This window comes from Camellia sinensis, chromosome 1, assembly GCF_055761805.1.
Source record: "Camellia sinensis isolate YWXY chromosome 1, ASM5576180v1, whole genome shotgun sequence".
In the NCBI taxonomy this organism is placed as follows: Eukaryota; Viridiplantae; Streptophyta; class Magnoliopsida; order Ericales; family Theaceae; genus Camellia; species Camellia sinensis.
In genome coordinates this window covers 244,072,431-244,085,053 of record NC_138961.1, presented here as the reverse complement: position 1 = coordinate 244,085,053, position 12,623 = coordinate 244,072,431, and positions in this window count along the sequence as shown.

Sequence of the window (12,623 nt, the reverse complement as noted above, 5' to 3'; positions counted from 1 at the left end):
TAACCCTTTCAACCACTCACATTTGTATTCATTTTAATGCTTACAATTGTCATTTATATTTGTATTCATTTTAATGTTTTAAATCACAATTGTCATTTATTTTTGTATATACTAGTGGTAACCCGTGCTATGCACGGGACTTTATAAATTAAAAAATATATATTATAATTATCTTGAAATAATTTAATATTTTATCTTGTGGTATACATGAAATTTAGAAGTTAACTTTTATGTTTATAACTTCTTAAATTATTAGTTTAAAACAATATATATATATATATTTAGTGCAATTTTGATAATTTGTATTAAAAAAAAGTTAAACCTGATTAATATAGATTAAATGAGTTATGACATATCTCTTCTTGTTATGAAACTATATAAATTTAAAAGTTATAATTAATATAAATATACAATTTTATTATTAAATGTGAAGTAAAGTGATATTTAACAATAATTAATATGATGTTTCTATTATTAATCCAATAATTTAAGTTACATTTCTTTTTATTTCAATTTCATAACTAAAAATACAGTATGAATATAATACACACACGAATTTCTAGTCTTTGAGAATAAGAAGGTTTCAAAATATTTTCAAACTTTCATCATTTTTGTGACGCCCCAAAAAAAAATTTTTTTTTTTTTTTTTTGAAACGTCATAAGATTTTAAATAACAATAACTTGCTAGATAAAATTTTAACTACTAGTTACAAACTTTTAAGCTCTTACAAAGCCAAAGTCCAACGACAGAATAAAACTACAAGTTCACACACAACGTCACAACATAGTTTAATAAGGGATAACAGGATTTTATTCTGACAAAATATTGACTCTAAGTCAGCCAAGGTTCGATATTGGCAGCAGCTCCAATTTCAGCCTCAGTCCCTTCTTCAACATAATCTGGCATGAAACGCCAGGGCAACAAAATATATGCCATGAGTTTTGCAACACAGTAAGAAAACGTAACCAACCTACCATTCTTTTTAAGAGACAAATAATAATATTCTAAACATGAGATAACAATATAATTATACACAGAAATTACAACCATTAGAATAGTTTCAGTAATTTTAATAATTTAGGTGACACTCGAAATCTCACCAAAGAGATTTAACTCACCAACCACTAAGCATGGCAACGGTTAATTTGAAACCCTCATTTGGTCAAATATTTAAGTGTTACCAACCGTAACTACCAGGGATGCCCACGTCCGGAGTTATACACCCAAGTAGTGGCATCCGTGGTCTGCCCCAAGGAAACGGTCTGCCAGGGGTAAGCAACCTCCCTGTGTGCCACCTGCACATCCACCCTTATTCCAAAACCGAATACCGAAAAGGGTTCAAATAAGTCTCGTGCCATCTTAGAGTTTCGCAACACAATTTACGTGAGAATTCTCAAAACCAGGGCTCACCCTGAACAACCGGTGTTAACTGTCAACTCTTAATTCCGTACAGTCTTTAAACCAAGACTCACCCCGAACAACTGGTATTAACCGTCAATTGTTAACTTTGTATATGTCGTTAATCATTTCAGTTAATTTTGATATTAATCACAAATAACTCCAAATTTTTAATCACAAGTAATGTTATACAAACTCATTAAAAATCCCAATCATAAAATATAGCATGCGTCACACAATATTAAATAAAAGTACAGAATTTAAATAAACAATTTATTTAAACCATGGTATGAAATAATAACTTAGATACAAGAATTAAACCCTAAACACACACATGCACAAATTTTTGATTTACAAAATTAGACTAGCATAATATTAAAGTGGTGATTTTATTCTGTCCAGAAAATTTTCAGAGTATATATCTTGCAAATAAAATTATAAATACATTACTTATACAACTCTAAAATTCATATCAATCTACAGGATACTCAATAAACATGTTATGGTTATTTTTCAGAAAGCTTTTCCCAAAAATAACTTATAAACAATTCTAAACAAATTCTAAGGGTGTTTATGACACAGATTTGTCACATTTATTTATTTTAATTCCATGCTTAAATTTATAGATCAAACCCATAATCTAAGGATTTATTATGAAACTAGACTTCTCAAATTTCATCTTCTAGTCAGAAATTACCAGATTTGGCTTAGTATAGAATTTTAAATAAATTTTCAAATACATGGTAAAATCTGTCTCACAGTTTCAGATTCAGATAGAAATTTGTATAAATTCGTAGAAAGCTCAAAAATTATTTCCAAAAATTTCTAGATAAACTAGACATCATTATCAACAACTTTATAGAAAAAATCATCTCGAAATTCTGAGTATAAAATTGTCTAAAAATTCGGGTAACATGCTGGCAGATTCAAGACAGATTATTCTCAACACAGTTTCAGACAATGTATCAAATGTACGTAATCTGAAAATTTCAATTATATAAAAACAAAATGAGAGGGTTGAGAGGGTTTTCTTACTTAGTAATAGAGTGACAAAATGGTTGAGAATTTTGGCTTCTTTAATCTCTTACTCTTCTTCCTCTCCTAACACCAAGCTTGGTGGCTTTGGGGATTTCTCTCTTCTTCTTTTTTTTTTTCTTTTTTTTTTTTTTCTTTCTCACCGGATGCTTGCATGCACAAGGAAGGCTTGCATGAATATAAATATTGAAGACATCTCTCTCTCCCTCTCATTCTTTCCATTATTTTATTTCCTCAAAAACATTCCATTCCCTTTCTCCAATTTCTAAGAGCAAACTTTCTCTAATTTTCATAAGTTCTTCCCTAAATTATATAAAGGATGGTGGGTTTGGTAGGAGCCATGGGTTGTTTGCCCATGGCTTGTTTGTTTGTACTTTTTTTTTTTTTTTTTTTTTTTTGTGTGGGTTTCTGAAAATTGACACACTAAGATTTTTTAACTAAGGTATTTAGTAAGAATAGTTATTATATTGAATCATAATTAAAATAATTTATAAACAACAAATATTGAACACCCACAAAATTATTATTCTTAATAATGTCTTGTTAGTGATTGATTTGAGTCAATTTAAAATTAACTTTTACACTAATGTATAATTCAGATAGACTGTAGATAAAATTAATTAATAAATTTTCTTTAAAGAATAATTAAAAGATGGGTTTTCACAATTTTCTTTTAATTTCTTTTAATCTAATTTGATTTTAAATTTGGATAAAAATTTTGATTTGACATGAATTACTCCAACTTTTTCATTAAATTTTTATCAATTTTTAAAAGAACTTTCATTCTTATCCCAATTTGTTTTTTCTTTCCACCAATTTCAATGGGGAAAAAAAAATTCAACGTTTGAGTATATGGTTGGTTGAAATGTATAATTTAATTAATTCTCTTCTCATATTTGTATAAAAATTGACACTTATGACTACATCAGATTATGAAAAAAAAATTTGAGGTCCATCTGTAAATATTCTACATATTAAAAAAATAAAATTAAAAAGAAAAAGAAAGAAAAATACATAGCTTTTGGATATTGAGATCTAAAATAAAAAATTTAACTGAATAAATAAAAATCAAATTTATTGATTTTATCAATTTGTATATCTGATCTTTAGTTTTTTTTTTTGTTATATTAAATATAATATATAAGATATAGATAGATATCCACAACTTTCATGAAAAATATTATCCGATTTTTTGGAAAAGAGAAAAGGAAGACAAGTTTTAATATTTTTTTTTTTGGAAATCAGTGAGAGATATTATGATGGCGAGATTATGAAATATTTTTGTTTTCTTCTCATTTGAAGTCCATAAATTAATGAATAATTATTATTTCTAAAATAATTAAATAAATAAATTTGCCAATAGGTTTTTTTACTCTATTTTATAAATTGAAAAATCAATAAGTTCAGAATGAGAGTATGGAACTTTTAGGAGGTTTCTCATTAGAAACCTCATTTTCCTTATATAATATATAGATATAGTTATTTATATTTATTTTAGATATTTTTTAATATACAAATTATTTTTTAAATTTTTTTTATAAAAATAATTTAACAATCTCATTACTAACCGTAGTGTATGGGAAAAGTTGAAAAGGGTACTGCAATAACTATGAGAGAAGTCAAAAAGGCTTGTGGGTTGGGAGCAATTAATAAATGCTGAGGTTATTTTTTTTTAAATCAAAAAATTAGAAAATTAAGATTGGAATATTAGAGCTCCCATAGGACTTGCAGGTTAAAAACCCCTTTTTCCTTATATAATACTAGCCTATCACCCGTGCTATGCACGGAATAATTATAGATATTTATATTTGTTTTAGATTTTTTTAAATATATAAATTATGTTTTTTAAGATTTTTTATAAAAATAATTTAACAATCTTATCACTAACCATAGTGTATGGAAGAAGTTGAAAATGGTACTACAGTAACTGTGCAAGGGTTGTATCTATAATTATTTGTATAAGGGGATTTTAAATGCTGATTAAGGGATTTTAACCAAATCAATAAATGCTAAAGTTTTTTTTTAATAAAAAAATTAGAAAATTCAAATTGGGATATTGGAGCTCCCACAAGACTTAAGGGTTGGAAACCCCTTTTCCCTTTATATATAGATAGTGGTAACCCGTGATATGCACGGAACTTTATAAATTAAAAAAAAAAATATTATAATTATTAGATAGGCTTTAAAGATTTTTTTTTTAGTTTTATTTTTTATTTTTTATGTTATAATATAATATATAAGATATAGATAGATATTTACAACTTTAATAAAAAATATTATCTAATTTTTTGGAGAAGAGAAAATGAATGCAAGTTTTAATTTATTTTTTTTGAAATTGGTGAGAGAGATTAGGAGGGAGAGAATATGAAATATTTTTGCTATTAAATAAATAAATCAGTTAATATTTTTTTAATCTATTTTGTAAATTAAAAAATTAATAATTTTAGAAAATTGATTAATTTGTCCCATTAAGTGATTTAAAATTTTGATAGATATATATATAAAAAAATACATAATTATATTACTAAATCATAATTCAAATTTAGATGTTATATTGTTTTAAAATCTATAGCTAAATTCTTATCTTCTTTATTTTTGTGTGTAACCATAATGTATAAGAGAAATTGAAAATGGTGCTGCAGTAATTATGAGAGAAGTCAAAACGGGATGTTGGGTTGGGAGAAGTTAATAAATGTTGAGGTTGGGTTGGGAGAAACAATAAATGCTGAGTTTTTTTTTTTTTTTGTTAAATCAAAAAATTAGAAAATTAGGATTAGGATATTGGAGCTCTCATAAGGCCTGTGAGTTAAAAATCCCATTTTGCTTAATATATAGTATAGACTAGCATATCCCCGTGCTATGCACGGGTTGTATTTCACCACTTTGTCTTCTTTTTTTTTTCTCATAATAAAAAAAAATAATTGAAAAAAAGAACCATTAAAATAGTAAATAAAAAGATTATTTAGAAGCATTGAACAAACTACAATCACATTTTCTTTTTTTTTAGTGTTTATGTTTATCTAATTTCAATCATATCAAAAAAATCAAATTATAAACAAAAGGAGATAACTTCAATCATACAAATCACAATTTTTTTAATGCTATCTAACTATAATCATATTTTTCTCATAATAAAAAATAATAATTGAAAAAAAGAACCATTAAGATAGTAAATAAAAATATTATTTAGAACCGTTGAACAAACTACAATCACATTTTTTTTGTGAGTTAATTTCAATCATATTAAAAAATCAAATTATAAACAAAATGAGATAACTTCAATCATACAAATCGTGATTTTTTTAATGCTATCTAACTACAATGACATTTTTCTCATAATAAAAAAAATAATTGAAAAAAATAACCATTAAAATGGTAAATAAAAAAGATTATTTAGAACCATTGAACAAACTACAATCACATTTTTCTTTTTGTGAGTGTTTATGTTTATCTAATTTCAATCGTATTAAAAAATAAAATTATAAACAAAATGAGATAACTTCAATCATACAAATCACAATTTTTTTAATACTATCTAATCATCATCAATAATTTAAAAAATCAATCACAAATTAAATTAATTGATAATTAAAAAACACAATAATTTATTTTTCAAAAAACATAGTGAGTTAAAAAGATCAATTACAATTTTTTGTTTTGGTCAAAATACAATCTAACCATCATCAATAATTGGTGCATTATGTGACCTTAATGGGTACAACCCATTTTGTTTTTCAAAAAACACACTGAGTTAAAAATCAAATCACAAATTAAGTGAATTGATAGTTAAAAAAAACACAATAATTTTTTTTCAAAAAACTCAATGAGTTAAAAAAATCAATTACAATTTTTTTCTCAAAATACAATCTAATCATTATCAATAATTGGTACTTTTAAAATAAAATCAAAAAAAAAAAAATCAAATCAAATAACAAATATTTTTATGTTATCTAACTACAATCATATTTTTTTTCATAAACAATTGTAAAGAAAAACTATTAAAACAGTAAATAAAAGATTAAATCATATTAAAAAAAAGAACTATTGAACAAACTACAATTACATCACATTTTGCCCATAATAAAAAAAATAAATAAATGAAAAAAAGAACCATTGACTAACTACAATCACATTAAAAAAAAAGTCATTGAACTAACTACAATCACATTTTTTTATTTGTGAGTGTTTATGTTTATCTAATTTCAATCATATTAAAAATAAAATTAAAATAGTAAATAAAAAGATTAAATAACATTAAAAAAAACCATTGAACTAACTACAAAATCATATCAAAAAAAAAAAGAGCCACTGAACAAACTACAATCACATTACATTTTTTCCATAATAAAATAAATATATGAAAAAAAAGAACTATTAAAATAACTACAATCACATTAAAAAAAAAAGAATCATTCAACTAATTATAATCATATTTTTCTCTTTGTGAGGGTTTATATTTATCTAACTTCAATCATATTAAAAAATCAAAAATAAAATTAAAATAGTAAATAAAAAGATTAAATAACATTAAAAAAAAATCATTAAACTAACTACAACAATCATATTAAAAAAAGGGCCATTAAACAAATTACAATCACATCACATTTTTCCCATAATAAAATAAATAAATGAAAAGAAAGAACTATTAAACTAACTACAATCACATTAAAAAAAAAAAGAATAATTCAACTAATCATAATCACATTTTTCTCTTTGTGAGGGTTTATATTTATCTAATTTCAATCATATTAAAAAATCAAATTATAATTTTTTATTCGCTAGACAAATCACAAATATTTTTATGCGCTATCTAACTACAATATTAAAACAGTAAACAAAAAGAAAATTCAAGAAGGAGAAAGCAAAAAGAAGACTTACTGTTTGCATACGTGGTCACTGAAGTTGAAAGTATAGAAGAGAGAAGTCAAGATGGAGAAAATAAAAAGAAGATTCATTGTTTGCAATAGATATGTGAAAAGTTAAAAAGAGTGTGTGTATTGGAGAAGTTAAAAAGACTTAGAAGAATTTAATAAGTACTAAGTTTTTTTTAAAAAAAAAATCAAAAAAATTAAGAAATTAAGGTTTAGATATTGGAACTCCCACAAAACTTGTAGATTAGAGATAGATATAAATAAATAGATGGATATAGATACAGATATTTATATTTGTTTTAAACTTTTTTTAATATACAAATTATTTGTTTTGGAAAAGGTACTGCAGTAATTATGAGAGAAGTCAAAAAGTCTTGTGGGTTGAGAGAAGTTAATAAATGCTGAGGTTAATTTTTTTTTTTTTTAAAAAAACAAAAAATTAGAAAATTAAGATTGGCATATTGAAGCTCCCACAGGGCTTGGGGGTTAAAAACCTCATTTTGCTTAATATATAGTATAGACTAGCATAACACCCGTGCTATGCACGGATTATGTTTACAATTATCTATATATGTGAATTGTGATTTTTAATTTTTTTTTTAATGTCTTTTTTTTTTTCATTTTTTATATTATATTAAAGTTTAATATTTTGATAACAATCATATGTGTTGGACTTTTCAAGAAATTAAATGTCTTTTTTTTATTATATTATATTAAAGTATAATATTTTGATAATAATCATATGCGTTGGACTTTTCAAGGAATTAAATGTTTTTTTTTATTATATTATATTAAAATTTAATATTTTGATAATAATCATATGTATTAGACTTTTCAATAAATTTTTTTTATGCTTGTTCTTAATGCATTAAAGTGTTATTATGAGGGATAATAATCATATGTGTTGGGACTTTTCAAGAAATTCATATGTGTTGGATTTCAAAGAATTTTCTTTATATTTGTTCAAAAAATTCATATGTGTTGGATTTCAAAGAATTTTTTTTATGATTGTTCTTAATGCATTAAAGTGTTATTATAAGGGTAAAACTTGAGAGTTTGAAGAAGTTAATAAATGCTAAGATTTTTTTTTTAAATCAAAAAATTATAAAATTTAGATTCGGAGATTGGAGCTCCCACAAAGCTTGGGGCTAAAAATCCCCTTTTGCTTAATATATAGGTGGTAAATCCGTGCTATGCACGAGACTGATTTATAGTATATAAATTTTTTAATAATGCATCAAGTTCTAAATTCTGTCATAAAATTATAATCATAATGAATAAAGATCATCTTCTCAAATTTCATAAGTAAAGACAATAATTTAAAAAGCAGATATGCACAAAATGTTATTATAATTCAACTGATCTATTTTTCTTGAAATAATAAACTTGATTTCTAACTAATGAAATAATACTAACAATAAATAAGATATTTCTCAATAACCCTAATGTCTAAAACATATATATGCTAAAAAGAATTACGAATAAACTGAACGTCATAAATCTATCTATCTATATTTGTTATGGGTTTATATATTTTTTTAATTTATATATATGGTTATAAATATTTGTGGGTTTGTAATTTTTTTATCGCTTTATGCCAAATATATTTTTTATTTTTAAAAATTTTAAAATTGAAAATTTCTATTTAATGCTTGAAGCTCTTGTAAAAAAATAAAAATTCAAATAAAAAAATCAAAATTTTAAATTAGATTTGTTTAGATAGACTTTAAAAAAAATAAAATTTAAAATTAAATATTGAGAGATAAAATAAAGATTTTAACTGAACATATAGGATCAAATTTGTTAATTACGAAAGATTTTAACAGAAGCGAGACAAATCAAATTTGTTAACTTTATCTATTTGTATATATATATATATATTTTACGTTTATTTAAAAAAAATAAAAATTAGGAAAATTAGTAAAGGGGACTTGAGAGAATACCAGTAGGAAAGAAAGTGATTAAGATAGTATTAAAGGTTTGGAGGCCTTTCATGTTTCATACTACATTCTTATAATATATAAGAAGATAAAAGAAAAGGAATTGACTGAACATCTTGTAAATAATTTATTTTTATTTTTTCATATGTATCAAAATTACACATTAATACAAGTAATTTTGTCTTTCTTATTTGGTCCTTAGTTTATTATTATTATTTATTATCTAAGATTAATGTTTTAACCATTTGTAACACATGGCCTCAAGCTAAAACTTTAGCAAGAAAGAAAAAACAATGGTGTGCTCAATGCTCATATCTATTGGACTAAGAAAAAATTGTGCCAAAAAAAATTGAAATACAATTAACAACAGTGAACACTCAAATAAAAAAACTCTCCATCTCATATACACCATTTTTATGATTCAAGATTCTAGTTATACACACACACACAAAAAAAAAAAAAACAAAAACAAAAACAAAAAAACAAAAATGGAAAGAAAGAAAAAGGCAACAAAAACAGAAGTGTCCTCTTTACATAGGAGTCTTTGATAAGTTTCTTATTAACATATTGTTTTAAGACTCGTTGGTCATATGTGTTTCCAAACTAAAATTTCTTCCTCATGGTAAAACTTTCTAATTCCTCTATAAAAGCCATCTATTTTATCGTTTTAGTAATTATCGATTATCCTTCTCATTTATTGTTGTTTGTTCTCATTGTGACTTAGGAGTATTGTTTGAACTTCAGCACTATTGTAACTTGTAAAATACTAAATTTTCTCCAATATAAGAAAAAGAAAAACATGTACAAAAAAAAATAAAAATTGACAGATTGCTTTATTGATATGGAATACAAACAAAAAAATTCTATGTAAAGCAATTGTTTTGTCTATATAATAAGTGAAACATATAACTCAAAAACTTGGAAAGGGGCATAAAAAATAAATAAAAATAAGGTAATGGCAATCTCTGTTGTATCATATATACCAATCTCTAACTTTCTTACGGAATGGCCATTTAGGCAGTACCAATCTAACTTTCTTATGAAATGACCATGGAGGTGATGGTGACAAATAAGGGCAAGTTTTTTGGGAGAGAGATATAGTCATATTTTTATTTTTTTATAAGAAGCAATGTGAGATTAAAACAAAAATGTACCTATATATAAGGAGGAAAGAGAGACATGTGAGAGTGGAAATCATATGAAAGGAGGTTACTTTAATTGAGATAAAGGAAAGAGGTGATAAGAGAGTTTTAAAATTTGTAATATATCTAAAGTGATAAGGCCAAGTTTGGCAATTGCAAAATAATTCATCTTTTTATCTTTTTTCCATCACATCACCTCTCTACTTTTCTGTACATCTTTTCGTAAAAAGACAAAAAATACACTTATTTAGGTCATCCCAGACAACCCCTTAGATATATATTTTTTCTTATATATTTCATGTGGATTTTTGTCTCTTTTCTATTTTGGCTAGAAAAAACAGGGTGAGAGTGGAAGAAGTGCCACCTCATTTTTTTAATCTCTCAAAATTATAAATATATATTTTTTCTTATATGTTTCATGTTGATTTTTGTCTCTCCTCTATTTTGGCTAGAAAAAACAGGGTGAGAGTGGAAGAAGTGCCACCTCATTTTTTTAATCTCTCAAAATTATAAGAAATTAGGATTAAATAATTGATAGTCTGTGAGCTTCCACTACATTTGCTTATATAGATAGTATAGATAGATAGATAGATTAATGTGAGTGAATGAAATGGTTAACAATATCCGATTAACTTGAATTTTCACAAATATATTCTACTCAATGTATTCTAAAATATGAACAATACAAATTATCTAAATAGATCCCAAAATAAATTTATTTAATTACACAACAGTCGCTCCAAATCTCACAAACTAAGCAACCCCCAAATACTCGCGCATGGTTGGATAAATTCCTATTTTTAACAGTGTTTGATAGGTTCACAGATTCAATTAGAATAATCTAGCTTTATGATAAACAATAATTTAATATCGGTAATTCTAATTCTATGAAAATTAAAATTGTAAACAAATTATTAAACTTATATTATCAAATTAAAAATAAGTAAATAAAAAAAACAGAATTAAAAGGACAAATTATATATATATTAAAAAAAACATAATTCGAGCCACGTAACAAAATAAATCATAAGTTTTTAATTTTATCAATTTAAACCTTATATTTTAGATTTATTTTCAATTTAAACCATTTGCCCATTTTTGTTAAGTAGTATCAATAGAAAAATTGATATTTTAGACATTAAATTCATTAAAAAAATGTTATTTTAGACATTTTAATAATGCTTATGTCGAGTTTAATGATTAAAATACTCTTTTTTGTTGGTTTTATTTAACGAAAATAGACAAATAATTTGGATTGAAAATAAATCAGAAAATAAAGATTTAAATTGATAAAATTAAAAACTTAAGATTTATGTTATTACAAGACTCAAACTCTAAATTTTATTTATAATTGCCCCAAAAAAAACTATACAAACCGATTTGATTTGGAGAGGCTGCAATGATCTTTTAGAAAGTGATGAGTGTGGTATATGACAAAAAAAAATATATTAGTAAATGTATTTTTTACATTTTAACATATTAACCCATCATTTTTGCACTTTATTCAAAAAGTGTGACATTAAATGTATATTTTAAATATATTGTTTTGAGAAGTAGGTTAAATTAACTTTTTTATTTTTTAAAATGTATAAAATAGAGTGGTGATATGATTTAAAAAAATAAAAAAAAAAACTACTTTTAATCGAATTGCCAAAACAAACAAAATAAGAAAAAAATAATAAGTATATTTTTGACATTTTAACATACTAACCCATCATGTTTTACACATCAATTCAAAAAGTGTGTCATTTAAATGTATATTTTTAAATATAAGGGTTTAATATTTATCAACTAAATCATATCAAAATAAAGCATAAATTATACCTTGATTAAATTAAATAACAAGAAATTGTAATTGAACACAATAAGCACCAAAAAGCAATTTTATTTGGTTGGTTTCAATGTTTTTTTTTTTAACAAATATATATAGATTAGTTTGACAGAAAATATATGTCAAACATTATGTTTTAAAATATTTTATCCAAAAACATTCATACGAAAACAATGAGTATTTTGTTTTTTGACCAGATTAGATATTATTTTTTGTAATTAAAAAACACATATTTTCAAAAATCAACCAAGTAAAGTGCATAAATACAAATTAATGTGTTTAAATTTTGAGTAGTATTACTCTAGCTACAAAATTATACCTATTTTTCAAATTTAATGATGTGACGATCTATTGTATAATCTATGAGGCAACTCGTTTTCTCATGTATTTTCTATTCATCATCCA